This window comes from Stegodyphus dumicola, chromosome X2, assembly GCF_044657685.1.
Source record: "Stegodyphus dumicola isolate Sdum_Otavi_A_Nest chromosome X2, ASM4465768v1".
NCBI classification, from domain to species: domain Eukaryota; kingdom Metazoa; phylum Arthropoda; class Arachnida; order Araneae; family Eresidae; genus Stegodyphus; species Stegodyphus dumicola.
Window position 1 is genome coordinate 112,481,533 of NC_140781.1, and position 18,527 is coordinate 112,500,059.

The 18,527-nt window shown below is 32.0% G+C and overlaps 1 protein-coding gene and 1 long non-coding RNA gene across 3 annotated transcripts in view; one reads left to right on the forward strand and one right to left on the reverse strand.

Moving 5' to 3' along the window:
• The window catches only part of LOC146992887 (uncharacterized), a 36,992-nt gene extending 18,469 nt beyond the window's left edge, over nucleotides 1-18,523 (forward strand). Inside the window, exon 2 of the long non-coding RNA XR_015038963.1 lies at nucleotides 17,849-18,523. This is a non-coding gene — a long non-coding RNA (uncharacterized LOC146992887). The remainder of the gene's footprint in view (nucleotides 1-17,848) is intronic.
• The window catches only part of LOC118190063 (glycine receptor subunit alpha-3-like), a 358,296-nt gene that overhangs the window by 255,619 nt on the left and 84,150 nt on the right, over nucleotides 1-18,527 (reverse strand). The gene's annotated exons all lie outside the window — the stretch shown is intronic.

Sequence of the window (18,527 nt, forward strand, 5' to 3'; positions counted from 1 at the left end):
TGTATAAAAATGAATACATTTATTGACCAAGAGGTAATTGACAAGATGAGAGTGATTACATGCCTTTTCGGCTTCTACATTCTACAGTCTGAAGTCAAAGAAAAATGAAAGGGAGATAAGCATTTTTTGCATCTGAGCTATGAGTTTCAAGTTTAAATGTAAAAGAGATATGAAATCTACTCATCAACAAAATATAAGACATTTTCTTTACCTATACTAAGATTGGATCTTACAGTTTTGGTGGAAAGGAAAAGTGCTAGAATTTCTTGTTTCAATATGAAGAAAGATATTTCAAGCCATCTGAATCTGAAGGCAAGATTAAAAGAGTCGCTTGCTCTTAGAATTGAAAGATAAAGTCTTCAGATATAATTGTTTTAGAAGGATAAAAAAATAATATAATTTGAATTAGAACTAAATGCAAGGGAAAGAAAAGTATCTTTACATATTTTAACTGAAATTTTAACACTTTATCACGTATATATATATATAAACATATATTACAGTGAAACACTGAAATCTGGAGAATGTCGACTTTCACCGGTGAATGTCAACATTCACATAGTCTCTTGGTGTATGTCCGAAATATTTTCCAAATATACTTATTTCTGACTTACACCGGTCAATGTCGACATTCACCATGTACTAATGGTGAATATTGAACTTATAACAATATTATATTTTCTTCTCCGTATTTCAGTCGCGAAAAAACGCACTTGAGACTTAAATATAAAAAATAAGAACTTAAGAACATAAGAACTTAAAACACACAGTACATTCAAAATGAGAAAGAAATATAATTCCAAAAATTCATTTATCCTATTTATATAATAATATTTATATAATAATAGGATAAATGAATTTTTGGAATTATATATTTATTCATGGATTCTGACACTTGCACTTGATTTACATATGCTCTCAGAATTTAAATGATATTGTAGATTAGTTCGCAGCAAATATTATTCATTTATTTGTTTGCATTAAATTTTATTTAAGTTTAATTAACTTTAAATTTGCTTTTTACGAATAGAGAATGTTTGTTAAATTCAAATTTCCTTCCTTGCAGCAATAGCACAAGAGAATTATTTAAATTTAATTTAACTTTACTGTTTATTCTTTTGAAACCCTGTACACACACACACACACACACACACACACACACCATCACACACACACACACACACACCATATATATATACTATAATAATTGCTTTTAAATTCAGTCCTCTCCATTAGAAGTGCAGGAATTAATTAAATATTTCCATTTTCTTTACCCAATGTGTGTATATGTTACGGTGAAACACCGAAATCTGGAGAATGTCGATTTTCACCGGTGAATGTCAACATTCACATAGTCTCTTGGTGTATGTCCAAAATATTTTCCAAATATTCTTATTTCTGACTTACACCAGTCAATGTCAACATTCACCATGTACTAATGGTGAATGTTGAACATATAACAATATTATATTTTCTTCTCCGTAATTTAGTCCCGAATAAACGCACTTGAGACTTGAAATAAGAACTTAAGAACATGAGAACCTAAAACACACAATACATTCAAAATGAGAAAGGAAAATAATAGAAATTAAAAACTTACTTAATTATACAGTACGTTCTAAATGAGAAAATAAAATAACAGTAATAAAAAACTTACTAAATTATGTGATTCAAATCTTATTTATTGCAACAACTTAAACTATTATGGCACTTTATGACCTCTCTTTCGACTTTCACCAGAGCATATCTGTGATTGTCGACATATACCGGTGAGGGTCCGAATATACAAGAATGCAATGAAATATTCGGTCTTTCACCGACGTATTTGGTGAATGTTGATATTCTCCGGTGAAAGTCGACATTCTCCAATTTCGGTCTTTCGCGGTAACATATATACGTGATAAATTGTAACCTCGCAGGAAATTTTCTATATAATTTCAAGTTAGAATTATTTAAAAATCTTAAAATAAAACTGTTTGTGAAGAAGTTAAGAGCCTTTGATTAAGGTGACAGTATTAAAAATACTAACTAAATTTTACTAACATTTTAAAAGTAAATAAACAATTAAAATTTGTTGATGCCAGTTCATTGCCTTCAGATTAAAATGTCTTTAGGGAATGGTTTAATTTGAAATTCATATCTCAACTACCATTGCTACAACAAAATATGTTTCTGTTCAATTTAATCAATCAGAAACAATAATTGTTTATAGTACAATTTATTACGTGTTCTATCATTAGGCTCAACACGGAAAATAATTACTGTGCACTTCTGAAATTAATGAGACCACCTCCACGTTTCTGGGAACCCTTCAAACTAATTAAAAAAGATATAAGGTATTTCTCCCGCCTTCTTGTTGTGGTAGTCTACACGCTGGGCGCATATTCCAGAGGTTCATGGTTCGATTGCCGGTGAAGGCTTTGCTAATTTTTCAATTCTCCTGCTTCCGAAAATATACCTAATATCTCTACATTAGCGCCCGAACTAAAAAGGGTGTTGGATAATGTTTCTCCACACCCAGGATTTGGCGATTGGGTCCCCTTAAACTCCAGTCGCTCTTTAAAAGGGGGGACTATATAAGGTATTTCTCCCGCCTTCTTGGTATGCCTTCGTGATGTGATAGTCTGCACAGTGGGCGCGTATTCCAGAGGTCCGCGGTTCGATTCCCGGCGAAGGCTTTGCTAATTTGTCAATTCTCCTGCTTCCAAAAATTACCTAATGTCCCTACAAAGTGAACAACAAAATTGTAGAGTAATGTAAAACGTAGCTTTGGCTTGTAAATTTCAGAAGTAAAGAAATGGCGAAGACGAAAAGCTAAAGTGATATGTACATGAAAAAAGATAGCTAAAAATATAGTGTTAACTATCTATAGACAATCTGAAAAATAATTAATGCATATTTAATTATTCTGGCGTTCTAAAATACCTAAAAAATAATACTTGGTCAATTGAATAAAATCAATCTTATTCTGATCTTGGCGATTGTGAAACGAAAGAGGGTGTAAAGAGGGTTTCTAGATGAAAAATGTGAAGCTGAGTTACTGGCTTGAAATCCCACCTAGTAAAATATGCGACCAAAGCTGTCGTATACTTGAATAAAATGATGGAAGTAATAATCAATATTCAGGCTTTAAAGTGTGAAGAAATGAAAGGGAATGAAAAGAACAGTAAAAACCTTTTCCACTCTTAAGTGGTTATGTAGCGTCTTTGAAATGAAAGAAATGGCCTGATAAGTAAAAGTTATTCTGTCAGAATTAAATTACATATTTTACAAATATCTATCAATTTTTACATACTAGAAATATTTTTACACATCCGCCTCTATCCTCCTGTGGGTTTAAAATAGGGCTTTCTATGTAATTAATATTTATAGTTATTTTCCGTAACTAATGTCAGTTTTTTTGTGTGAGAAATTCACAAAATATTTTGGAATTTTATTAGTAGTTAATGCTTTAGCGAATAATAAAAAAAATTGTTTTTGCAGTTGAGTAACTTCTGTGCATATATCTTTGATTCGAATAGTTTGATAAAAAGTAATCAATGATGAATATTAGAAAACAGTTAATGATTCGTATTATTTAATTAAAAATAATTAATGCTGAAATAATTCATGATATAATACCAATAACATTTTTAGAAATGTTTGAATGCCAATTAATTAACTTGGTTGATTTAAAATTAAAATGTCTTTTTTATCAAATAATTTAACTTCGGGATAATTAATAATGCTAAGTCTAAAGAACCAATTGTATTTTGGTCTGTTTTAATTTTCTTAAGCTTTAAACAAAAAGGATATATACTATTAGTTTCAATTAAACCAGAATTGTTGATTTTATATACATTCGCCTTCTTAGATCCAGTCAAAGCATTTCTCTAATTACTGGATTGTATAATGAACAGTTCTCTCTCAACCACACATTAAGTGTTCGTTTGTTTCTTATGCCCTTTAGATTAGTTGACAGACAGTACGCCAAGTATAATAATTAGTACACGCCTATTCCAAAGCTATATCTTTACGTTAAATCATTCGGATCATCCCTTTTGAACGTTCTTTGTTTTATCACAGCGCACAAAACTCAATATTTTATTCGAGTATTTCAACTCCTTCTAATCTGCCTCAGAAATTCCTCTTTCAAGCCTCAGAACCCCCCCTCTCTTTACACACACAGCATAAAAACACTGTATGATGTTTAATAAGAACAGCACGCATTTAAGGATAATTAAGGCTCGAGATTTTATAGTTGTTTGAAGTTTACTTGTATTACAGTTTTTAATAAAGTACGAAAAAATTTTCAACATATTTAATTTCTTGCATGAATTCCAGACTTAAATTTTACGGACATACGATTATACTCTTACAGTTACCTTTCTGTCAAGCTAAAGAAAATGAATTCGAAACGAAGGAGAATTATTAAGGTTTGTAGTAAGCTCATTTCAAAATGCTACGTTTTGCTACAGAAAAGATCTTATTGCATTCAGTATCGATTTGTGATCAACATTCTTGCCTGAAGTTACGCTGAGCCAGATTAAATTCCCCATGCTCGTAAGCTTTGCAACATTTCACAATGTTTAAATTTTAACTGTTTGGAGTTGTTTAGAAAGAACTAACTGTTTGCACTTGTTTAGAAGCAGCAGACTGCTTCTAAAAATCATTTTGGAAACAGAACGTGTTTTAATATGCATTAACATTAGGGATCAGTTTACAAAAGTGTAGTTTGGCTTCTGCATCTTAAAGGAGTATATAAATTTATTTATACCAGTATCTGTTCATTGCGGAAGAAAGTGGGCTAAATTTCTTCTTACCTTAAAGTTTGCTGTTATAAAATTTGTCGGTATATAGGGTGAGTTTGGTTCCTCTTTTACTGTGGAGAAGTTACGTAGATAATTTATGAATTAGATAATGGACTATTCAGGCGCATTAATGGCACTTCTTTAGATCCCATTTTTCATTCCACGTAGTTACTACTCTTATGACTTTCAGACTTGAAGAAATTTCAGCTCATTAAAATTAATAGCTTTTGAAGTCGAGATAATGCATGTTTTAATCTGATTTTGTTCATTAAATATTTTTTGAATTCAAAATTTAATGAGATCTTATGCACAGTTTATTCAATATCATCACAAGCTGCTAATTTTATTTTCAATTGAAACTTTTTTAAAACGTTAATTAGCTAATGTTAGGAAATGAGAAATTATGGGGCCTTTGACATTAAACTGTTCAGAAAATGTGAAAGAAATTGCATTTTTATATCAGGAAGGAATATTCACTGTGTATGGTGATACATCAAATCTACTAGAAGCAATAGAAATCCTTAGTATGTAATTAAATTTTAATGCAATTATGCCTAAAGAAAAGTATTTAAAGAATATCACGTTTTCTTTACATATCAAAGAAAAAAAAGAGCTTAGGTAAAGAACTTCAGGAAAAGTCGAGCGGGATTTATAAAATCCAAGAAAGTTAGTATTTCCTGATGGCTATATTAAGAAAGTCTTTTACATGATTACTTTTATAAATGATGAAGAACTTATGCGTTTTTAAATAATCACTAGAAAATTTAGGTATTAATATAATCTTCACTTCTTCACTATGTGGATTTCGGTCATCAAACGAATGTCAAATTTTATAAATGCTGTTATTTTGACTTATAGTTGTGGCGTTACATAATCCATTTTACAGTCTGCTTGAATAGATTATATAGCATTGTATTCTTTTATACGTTATATTCTCTCTCCTTCCAGCATGCCTTCGTGGCGTAACGGTAGCGCACTCGGCGCGAATTCGAGAGATCCAGCTTCTAGTCTTGGCTAGGGCATTGTATATTTTTGACGTTTCCTGCTTAAAATATACTATGCACTGTAACTAAAATATTATCAGCTATATTTATAACTTGAACTCGTAGATTAGGATGCTTAAGTTATAACCAGGAAAGTAACAATTAACAAATTATACCTCTACAGAGAAACATTTAAATTTATTAGTACATATTATGAGTGACGTTCCTGTTGCTTTCTTTAAAGTATAAATTCCTTATAAAAATATAGCTAATGATGTCAATTATATACATAAATACTATTTACACTATAATCTAAAATTAATGCTAAAGGATGCGAGTTTTATTTCAAGCACAATTATATTATATTATTCAAGGTACTTCAACTGAAAACTCTTATTTTCGACATAATGTTGCCCCATTACCATTGTATACCATCATTCATAAACACATATTTATAATTTTATTATTAAATAAATGTTTTAATTTATTAAATGAATATCGTAATTTAGAATTATGTTAAAGTTTTTGTGATAAGAAAATCAGTAGCTTCAGCACCTTGAAATGTATACGAAGGCGGTTTTTGCTCAATCAGACACCGGTTTTTTACTGGACGCTGTAAAAGTACAACAGCAAAATACAGGATGCAACAAAAATACAAGATATACTGCAAAAGTTTCCCATTAGTGTGCTCATTAGGTGTTTTAAATAATACTTTGTAGCACAGGTTATATCTTGTGACCTTTCTTACGAGGTTAAAAATAATTCCTGATTACTAATTTAGTTTAAAAAATTCAAGTCTAAATATTTAAGCTGCAGGAAATAATTTTAAAGAACTGTTTACCGTATTGTTTCAAAGTAAATCGCAATTTCCGTTTTTACAATTACAAAGAATTTTAAAAGGCAAAAGGAACTTGAGATTCTTTTCTTCTAAATCTGATGAATAGTGTGAGCAGGATCTTAGTGTATCAACGTCTCTCACATTTCACATTTAAGTAAATGTAAACGAGATTATAAAACTAGGTGGAGTGTTAAACTAACCTCGAAGCAGAAATTCTGTTTACCTACTTCATTATTAAAAAAAACCTAAGAATTTTATTTTAAAGTTTTAAACGGAGAAAGGTAGAGACTTTTTTGTTTCAGAAAGACCTGATACATCACCAACTGCATTTAAAATACTTCCACTTGAAAGTTCAGGAAATTTCTTTTTAGAATTCGGTTTCAAACAGCATTTGGCAAAATCTAAATTTAAAAAAAAAATTGCATACTACGATGGAAGTGAAGATCTTTTCCTCTAATTCGGAAGCAACTCTGCATATTTGACGAAAACGTTCGGCAATGTAGTTAACTCACATTATGTTCTCTGCCGTAATAAAACCAAAGAAATGTGCGAGGTCGATAAAAGCACAAGAAAAGAAATGAATGCAGTTATGTAGCTGAGAATGATCTCATTTATGTCGCAGTCTTCTAACAATTTCATTTTGCAAGTGAAATGTTCTTTTTTTTTTTTTAAAAAAAAGGTATTAACCCGTGTTAGGATTTTCTGAAAATTTCCCTGTGTCGATCTTAATGAGATCAGAATTTTTACCAAATCCACGCAGACGTTTTTTATATATGCATGTTTGTGGATGATTTAAGAATATGGAATGGTTCATGAAGCACCTAGTCATTATACTAGAATTTACTGGCTAAAGTGATAAAAATAATATTTTACTGGAAAGCCACGGATGTTTTATTATGAATGCATTGAGAGTGGGGTTTGGTATTCCTAGAATGTTTTCAAAGAAATTTAGATGCCATAAATAATAATATTGCAAGTATTGTGGTGAAAAAACAATAACGTTCTTACATCACACAATCTAAAAATCAGTTAAGAGCTCATTATTTTATATATGTTTTAATTTATTTTGAAGTTTATGTTTTTGATATTTTAGAGAAAAATAATCTTTCACATCCTTTTTACAACAAACTTTTAACCAGTTTACAGAGTTAATTGCTTATCTGGAGCAAGCGACGGGTAGATAAACTCTAAATATATTGTAAAATTGTACTTTACTTAAAATTAATATTCAATTACTTTCTTTTATGGAGGTATTTCTAGCAGATACCTATCAAAAGAAACAACTAGCTTGAATTCGGTTTAGCGTGTTTTTACGTTCGGCTCCAAACCTGTCCAGGTCTCCTTTCAGGTTAATCGTCGGTTGCTGTAATTGGAGAATGTTTCTGTGCATTTTACCAAAATCTATCGTAAAATTTCTTTTTGTACGCTTTTAGTTTGTGTGTCCTTTAAAAAATATAATTTAGTTTAATATTTGCTTGCTTAATATCATTACTAATTAGTAAAGTTAAATAATCGTCAGCCAGGTAGCCATTTACTATATCAATTAAGTACTGCAGGTGGGGTACAAAATAATACAAACGCCTGTAAAATAAGAAAAAAATAATTATTGATAGGGGGCTTGACCATCCTTTGACTGAAGTGCACATTGTATGCGATGTGGAATGGGCGCATAGAGATCTTGTCCGAATTTTAAGGGAGAATGAAGCCCTTTATCCCAAAACGTAGTCTCTAATTCAGAAAATATAACTGTAGGCGGAATTCTAGCTAAGCGTTTGAGAGTCGAGACTTCCTTATAAACGATTAATACTGTTAAACTCTGAGAACAGGAAAGATATGATGTTCTATTTCGTTATCCTGCTCATAAATTAATGCATGAACATACATATAAAGGGAATAAAGTATGGATAAAAGGATGAAGACGATCCTCCAGATTGCTCTGGTGGGGACCATCTTTGTTTGCAGAATAACAAATGAGTCAAATAGGCGGCTAACATTCCTGTGGCTGTTTTTCAGTCGTAAACACACTCGGTGGTCTGAAACAAGAGGAACGCTGATTCGTCTGACCAGGAGATTTGTTTCCATTGCTGTAGGGCCTAGCCTTGGTAAATTTTTTTTTTTTTTTTTTTACAGACGGTGCCTGAAATTATTGCATTACATGAATAACAGTTCACGAACTGCCAGTCTTCCATAAACGTTCGTACACCTTGCTCTCTTTTGGGAGTTCTTTTAAACAGCTTTCTGGGAAAAGTGAACATTTCGGATCTGGATTACTTTAGGTAGACATTTGCTTGGGCTATCTAACACTTTGTGCTTCCACATGCTTCTGTTCTTACTAATCAGCTTTATTTTTCGTCCACTGTTGTATTGAGAAGACGACGTCCTATCGTCGTTTGTGCATGAGGTCATTATGGTTGATATATCCTTCTTGTACATTCTTGCTACTTCTGTAACCGAGGTTCCAGTTAAACGCGCTCAATAATCATGCCTCTTTGAAAGTCCGTCAAATCTCGCATGGAACATCTATGCCAGCTGCTGAGAAACTGATATCTCCTCCTTCACTACCAGAAGGTCCACCAGCGGCCGAGCGGTAAAGTCGCTGAACACTGGTAGTTTGGTCCGAGGTTCGAATCCCGCGAACGGGCTGGCTGCGTGGGCGTTTTCGTGGTTTTCCCCATGTGTAACGTGTATACGAGCCAGTTTCCCTTAGAAAGTCCTCCACGAAGGCATCCCTTCCCTTAGGCAGATAGCCCTCGAGGCTTTGCCATAATCACACACACACACTCACTACCAGAGTGTAGTAGACTTCTGAAATAGACGGCACAGCTGTACTTTTAGTATAAAAAGTAGAATAGTTTTTCGCAGAAGTTCGCATTATTTTGTACGCCATCTGTATACACGAAATGACTCAAGACATTAGTGAGGTATTTTGTGGCTAACAAGCGTGATGATAATAGATATGTGGAATGAAACTGAGTTTAGCAGTGAGATAGCTAATAGCTGCTCTAGTTGCCATTAAGTTTTCCTCACCCTAAATTAATATAAATAAAGAACTTTTCAAACCGGGTACCAAAGGCACTAATAAACTACTCTCATCAAAAGAATAAAACATATTAAAAGTTTATCATCTGCCCAGGTTGCTATTCCAGAAATTTAGACTGTGGATGTGATATTCGTTACTAGATATACAGCAAGAACACAGCTACGTTTACTGAGTATACGGAGAAAAAAGCATAAGTCGGCTCTTTTTATCACTGCTGCGTGGCTTTAAATTATATTTTATTTTGCATACACGTATGGAGGAAGGCGGATGCTTGATAAAACTCGATAAAGTAATACTAATACCAAAACAACACTCTAATTCTCCAAGCGAGCAAGGGTTTGGCAATAAAACTGTAAAGTTCTCCAAAATGCCACGAATAAGTAGCATTTCCTTGATTATAATTCCAAAATAACCTCTCACTTGAAATAATCATAATGATTTCAAAATTAATTTAAAATTTTAGTTTAGGAAAATAATTTTAATATGATTCATTTATATTGGCAATGATTTTACTTCACGCATTTAAAATAAAATATCTGTAATTCTTTCGCTATACTTAATATGGCTGTGTAAATAGGAAAATAGGCAGAGTAAATTGTAGTGTCCGTAATCCTTATGGTGTAATTTGTCCATTTCAAATTCATTTCGTAACATACTTATCCAGTGTAATAAAATGTTACGAATTTATATTTAGGTAGCTAGTTTTACTAGAGTTGTAATTAAAATTGCTGTATTTCCCCGTGCAATGCAGCGCCAGACATATTTTAAGAAAAAACTACGCCGGAAAAGTAAAAATACAGGAGCTCTTGCATTTACCATTGAATAAATGGATATCTCGGTAATTTGTATTGAAACTGAATAAATGTAATTGACCAATATGTTAGCTGTAACCGTAATTATATCCTCTTTTTGCTTTCCACAAATCTCGAGAAGCAGAATTTAGTAGAAAGGTCTATCGCTGTCGGCTAAAAACTATTTAAAGCCGGAAAGAGAGAGCTCAGCTCAGTTGTTTAGTTAGTTGCTTAGTTACTGTTGTTGCGAGTTTGGTTCCGAGCGAACTGAGATATCTGAATTAGCGTTCTCTTTGTACTGCGTTGTATTTTAACGTTATTAGTAGTTTGGAGTATAGCTACTGAATATATTGCATGATATTGTGAACACTTGTACGAATATCTCTGAGAAAAATTCCAGCATTCTGTTTTATTTCTTTTGATAAGAATAAATTTTATTAACCTTTTATTGTATTTGTGCATTCAATCTATTACGAATCCGTGCGCGCGCAATATGTATTTATATACTAGATGTTACTAGAGTAAATGGAGAAACAGCTAGTTTTTTTTAACTAAATCTGCGGATAGAGTGTCTCATTAAACTAGAAAAAAAGCAGATGAATGACATATATTTTAAAGAAGCTGGTTCCTAATCCTTAATGTTAAAATATACATTACTGTTCGTATTTAAATTAAAGATTAATTGCATTTCCATTATTTTACTAATATCTAGATGGACGGCTAACACCTTAGCAAAAAATTGTAGTTCTGCATTTACTCCTAAATATAGGCTAAAACGATTTAAGTTATAAATTCCGTTATAAAAATAATTAATTACTACAAAATATTTATACATGGCATAGATATTGGTGTAACAAATTTCGAATAAGAGAATCCAATGTTTGGAGAAATATTCACATATATTTAATGGAACGAGAAGCCTGTTGCGAATTCATTGTTTGAATTAATAATAGAAACTACGCCATACACTATGTAATTGTTACATTTTAAAATGTCAAATAAATCGAAGGAAATGAGATATATTGATCTCATTTCCTTCGATTTAAAAATATAAATCAGTGATGCATAATGGATGTTTGGGAATGAGTTTATTAGTAACATATGATGCTAACATATCCTTACGATGGTTTACGTAAACATACTGCGAATAATTATTTTATACTCCAGAGTAACTTTGTAGTCTATGCAAAGCTTCATTTTGTGAGTATTGTTCAGAATCCGACATATCATATCAGGTTATAACATTCTCGAGGATGCGAGTAGATGTGGGACTGAGGATTAGCAATTGCACAGTTAGACAGGTTTGCTGATGGATGAATAGCTCTCACTTTGTAGATGAACCCCTTACATTACAGAATTCAATATATAACTCTGTTTATTTAGTGTCTCTACAGATGTGTAGATTGAATTCAGCCACTAGTAAAGCTGTATGTGTCGAGAGAATAGGGAAAATCTGTTAGAGATGATGATCACCTGTTTGTGTAAATGTAATCCTATTAACGCAGTGTCACCAACTCAGCACGAAAGCGAATTCTGCAGTTAGAGTTCATGGCATATGGCCGACCTTTATGATAGTATTTGTAGCTTGAATTGCAATGCTCTAAATTATGACAGTGTTTATACTGAATCAAGAAAGCTCAAAGGTATCATTATGTTAATATTAGAATTCAATTTATAACATGATAGAAATGAGTGCAGTAATGATCAGAGTTTCAGCAAGAATTAATGATATTTTTGACTTCATAAAATTTCTCTGCTCCATAATTTTAATTACAAAAAGTTCTTACTTCAAGCATGCTTAAAACTATAACTCTAAAGACTTAATCTGAAATGCAGAAGCTTTTCTAATTAAAATCTTCAGTCTGATATAGCGTGTGATGAACAATATTATTAGTCTAACGGGAACAAAGTTTTGCCACACTAAGCAGAGCAAGATTTCTCGGGAAACATTAAATTTGAATTTATGGTCATGAAAGGTGCACAACTATGAACACGAAGTTTAATGTACGTTGGTACATGAGAGACCGAATTAATGAATCTCTTTTCGGAAATATCTTTGTTCCTAAGGAGAGGGAAACACTGCTTTGCCTTCACGTGTAAAATCTTAGACTTCAAAGAATATATTTTCTAAAATATATTGCAGCTTCTCATGTAAATTAGGTGCGCATGACTTGCTATTAAACGACAAATAAAGGCATAGAAAAGTCCTTGGAAATAAATTTTACGAAGAGAATCTAATATCTCATCAGTAATATTAAATACGTTTGGCAAAGAGACTTATATATATAGACATATATTACATAGACATATAGTATATCCGAAGTATTCTGAGTTTTGGTAAAAAATAGTTAGTATTTTATTGTGTTGTTGCTGAAAGTACTGTTTGACGTTTGCAGTATAATGTATAAAGGAAATTATTTTACAAGCAGAGAACATTTTATGACATTTACTATGCGCAGCTGGCTGAGTGCATAAAAGCAGTATTCTGTCAATTTCCCTTTTACTTTCAAAGCATGAGAAGCAACCTAAAAACTCCTTTTCAGTTACTTTATTGATAAGCTTTTCATGTCTACATAATAAGTCTTACGCCAGAATTACATAACGGGACATCATATCATCGATATATATTTTCTCAATATTCTGCAGGTATTGTATTTTAGTTATTGTACAGATAATGTACCATTATTACACATATCAACAGAGCTGTAGCATTAGATACAAATGTGTACTTCAGCTGTCTTGAATAAAGTTAACGACAAGTGAAATGAAAAAGCATGATCTGGAAAACTTATATTTCGCTTTGAGGTAAACTATTTACAAATGTCTTTCGTGCTGGAAACAAAAATGTGTGAAGGATGATTTTGGGCACAGGACTAAGACGAAAACGAACAGCTATATACGGAACAAGCTATACAGTATAGTTTAACTGCGGCAGTCGTGACCATGAGCACACGTACGATCCATTCGGGCTGATTTATTCACAAAATAAGATGTATGAACATGAATCATGTAGCAGAGATATTTTTCCTTTGTTTATTTTCACTACCTTCAAAGCACAGACTTAAAGATGCAGAAAATTAATTTTACCTAACATAGAGCGCATAACCCTGCGGTCCAGCTATTCTGTCGATGGCAAAAAAGAAAGAAAGTGTGCTGATCATCATTTGTAATAAACTGTTTGATTGCATTGTGTTTAATTGAAATATTTATTTATTTATTTTTTGGTAAAAATATGTGTAGTTCCAAAACGTAATTTTGCTGCAGCTGTATTATTCTATGATAAAGTACAATCTTAGACAAAAAAAAAAAAAGACACACCACGACGGACCGAGAAGATATAAAACAAATTGGACACAAATTGATATGCCTACAGTTTTCGACGGAAAATGCAAAATTTTACATTTTGGTTGCCAATGAATGAACGGTTGTCGCTACAGCGCATCTGATCTGCGCAACTGGCAGGATATTTAAGAGGAGAAATTACGATTCCAGGTCATACATTCTTCACGAATTTCATTCCGTGTACTCTGGTAGACTATAAATATGCGTCGCATAGAGGTGGGCGAACGATATGCGCAGATGTCAGAATTTGAGAGAGGTCATGTTGTTGGCCTGAAAGAAGCCGGTTGGTCTTATCGGCGAATAGCTCGACATTTGAGCGGGAGCGAAGCCACTATTAGACGATGTTGGCAGGAATCGGTGAACCATGTCCGCCCACAGCGTGAAGAAGAAAGCGATAGGCCTAGAGAAACGGCAGAACGTGAAGACCGAGCAATCCTCAGAGCGGCACTCACAGCCCCAGACGCATCATTATAATCGATTGTACGTGCAACTAGTGTTTCAGTGACCGCAAATATCATTCATAGACGGCTTACAGAAAGGGGACTGAGGTCACGGCGCCCCTTGCGCCGACTACTATTGACCTCTGTACAACGTCAAGCCCGTTTGCAGTGGTGTCGGGCTCATTCGCATTGGAATGTAAAATAGTCTTCAGTGATGAGTCTCGCTTTGAACTGAGCACCGATGACCAGCGAAGGCCTGTCTGGAGACGCTCTGGACAGCGGTGTAATACCAACCTGACTGTCTTCTCGCAGAGAAGCCGACAACCAGGAGTGATGGTCTTGAGTGTCATTTCATTTCATAGTAGGATCCCTTTGGTTGCCATAAGTCGCAACCTTACAGCACAGCGGTACGTTGACGAAGTTCTAAGGCCCGTTGTGTTGCCCTTCATGTCACGCCACCCTGGGCTTACATTTCAGCAAGATAATGCCCGCCCCCACACTGCACATGTTTCTACGCTCACCTGATTGCTTGACCAACATTACCTTGGCCAGCAAGGTCGCCGGATCTCTCTCCTACTTAGCATGTTTGGAGCATTATGGGCTGGGCTCTCCAACCAGCTCGGGATGTTGACGATGTAACGCGCCAGTTGGACAGAATTTGGCACGATATCCCTCAGGAGGACATCCGCAACCTGTATCAATCGATGCCAAGCCGAAAACTGCTTGCATAAGCCAGAGGTGGACAAACGCGTTTCTGACCTTTTTACTTTGTGAAGCTCTATCACTTCAATAAATCATCCAATTTTTCTCAAACTGTAATCATTTGTTTTTCTGTACATGTGCATCACTTGTACCGATTTTCGTCCCATTCGAATAACTCCTTTCTTGAGCGTCGGTTTTTTTTTTTTTTTGTCTAAGATTGTACAATAAATAATTACTATTATATAGTAACTCTTATTATAATTTACTTATTATACTGTATTGCTTTCCTTATTATATTATGATTCCGATATAATACCCAAGTAGTATATGACGCAGGAAAGATGTCGCAAATCTGGTCCGAGAAGTTGAAGTTGTGGTAACTTTTACTATATTTTTGCCTCGCAGAGAAGACGCAAAATGTTTGCCGTCGCATCTTGGCAATTTGTCGATGTCGATGAAACGTCGTGATATCACCGCTTTTAGGCGTGATAGCTCTAACCTTTCTTCTTAGATTATCAGTGTTACTTTTAGAAAGAGAATAAATTAAATCTACTCTTTCAAGCGTCCTTTCAAGTGCAATTTGAAGTTTTTGCAAGATTCCTTTTGTAATTTTTCATTACTTTATTTCATCTAAATATATCAATCTAAGGTCAATGTATCTGATAAAATATAAATTTAATATGAGTACTATTGAAATATTAAATTCAACTTATACTAAAACAACACGAACTAAATTAGAACTAAATTTAAACTTTTGTTAAAATAAATAATATTTAAAATTTTGGTTTTATAAATATTAAAACATTTAAAAATCAAAATAATCCATAAAGTAAGCTATTAATTTATGCATTTTATATATTTTTAAAAAATTATATTTCCTAAATATGAATAAAATCCAAATCTGATTCTCTGTATTAAAAATTAAATTTGCTAATAATAGTAATAATATATATACATATATGAATTTAACAAACATTCTTAACTCATATAAAGCAAATTTAAAGTGAATTAAAATTTTAAATGCATGCAAAAAATGATTAATTATTCCTGCGAACTAATTTACAAAATTATTTAAATTCTGAGAGAATATGTAAATTAAGTGCAAGAATCTAAAATCATGAAAAAATATATAATCTTCCAAAAATTAATCCTAAAAATTTTTGAAAAATATTCTAAGACTAAATTAATTTGCAATAGTGAATAATTGTTGAGCAGGCAGAAGACAGATCTTATCGAGGGGAAGTTGCCTCCAAACCTAACTCTTCAATTATTCAATTCATATTTCGTCATCCATATACGCATGAGTATAGTAATATTCAAAACCAAAAGTAGAGCCAAATGTAGTGAATTACTAAAAATTAAATATAAGGAATTTTGAGAAATTTAGAAAGCAAATTAATTAAGAATCAAAATATTAATTAAATGTAAATTGCCAATGTAAAAAGAGTAGAAAAACAAAATAATTTAGAAACCTTTGCCTATTTGAAAACTTCCCCGACACGAATTATGCATGTAAATCAAAAAATAAACTATATACAATCTGTAAAAAATACATAAATAATACTAAAATAATAAAAAGGCAAGTAAATAATAAGTTTTAATCTTACTTACCTAACTAAATATTTACTATTTAATTGTCTTTTTAGTATTATTTTAGTATTATTGATTCGTAATCAATTTGCTTTCTAAATTTCTCAAAATTCCTTATGTTTAATTTTTAGTAATTCACTACATTTGGCTTTAATTTTGGTTTTGAATATTACTATACAGATGCCTATATGGATGACGAAACACGAATTGAATAATTGAAGCGTTAGGTTTGGAGGCAACTTCCCCTTGATAAGATCTGTCTTCTGCCTGATCAACAATTATTCACTAAAGCAAATTAATTTAGTTTTAAAAATGTTTTAAAAATTTTTTTAGGATTAATTTTTTGGAATATTATATATTTTTTCATGATTTTTGATATTTGCACTTAATTTAAATATGCTGTCAGAATTTAAATGATATGTTAACAGCAATGATTAATCATTTTTTGTATGTTCACAGCAATGATTAATCATTTTTTGTATGAATTTAAGATTTCATAATTTAAAATTTTAATTAACTTTAAATTTGCTTTATATGGATTGAGAATGTTTGTTAAATTCAGATTTCATTCCTTGCAGCAATGGCACAAGAGAATTATTTAAATTTAATTTAACTTTACTATTTATTCTTATATGTATATGCGCGGAAGAGTAATGAATGTAGAATGCATGTAAATTTAATTCTTTATTAATAAATATTATGTCAAAAGCACAAATATATTATTACACATCCTCTAAACTTTGAAAAATGTATTCTGTTGCAAATACGAGAGCGCTGGGATTAGCGGCTTGCCTTACGTGAAGAACTTTCCAAAAAATTTTACATTTACATTACAAACAGGAAATTAATTAAGTTTTAAAAATATATCAAGAGTTAGAAGAATGCGAAGTGAAGGATATTCGAAGTTCAAAAGAAAACGCGGTTAACTGAGCTTCTTAAAAATGCTAAGTGAATTTTTTAATTGCCGTGCACAACACTTTACTTCTTATCAATTTTGTAGCCTCTAATGTGTTTCATTCAGTTTAATGTATCCTTATTTGTTAACTTTACATGTTTTATATTCATGTCTTATTTTGTTGCTAGATTTTGATCAATGCATTACTAGGGGTGAAACGATGCTAATGATCCTTGCTACTGAAAATTGTAATAAACTGCTTTTGTTATCTCATACCTCACTAACACTAGTAAAATGCAATAACATTTTGAAATGCGTATTTATGTTGTGAATAATACTTGCTTATAACTCTTGTTTATAACTGTTTGTACTTAGGTATGCTTGCTTTTCTATTTGAAACAACATTCTGAAGTTTAATCATATTGTTAATTTTTTAGGGATGGCATAATACATGCGCCACTGAATGAAGAACCAAGATACAAATTCCAGAAAATTACATGTTTTTGCTATATGTCTGAATGGCATAATTTGTGATGAGAACATCTGCACTATCTTTAATGAAAGATGCTTTAATGTAATGTTTTATATCTCCGATGTAGTATATTTAGTCATTTCTTCTGTACGATTATGTTTTACAAATTATTTGGAAAATTTATGTTTTGTTTTAAATGATTTAAAGCTATGTAGGTTGAACACTCTCCAACATAATCACCTATGGCTCTATATGGGTTTTGTCTGCTGGGAAAGGGCTCATTTTAGAGAGATGATGTGTTAACTTTTGTTCTCAGAAATACCAGTTACTTTCGGAAATATTCATAATGAATGTTCCCTATATTTCGTTTTGAATCTATTAATTTTATGTATGTGCTACTATAATTTCCTAATTCATAGCCATAAAAAGCATATAATGTTTAGAACACCTTATATTCATGGAATAAAGAGTGGAATGACATACAAGGGTATATGTCAAAGAAAAATGAAAAATTATGTATACAGAGGGTTCTGGAAATTTTAAATTCTCTAAGGTATTATTGATTTCTTTTAAAACTGCATAAATATTTTTTTGTGTAAAGTATACGATTGTGCTAAATAAAAATGATAATGAAATATTTTCTT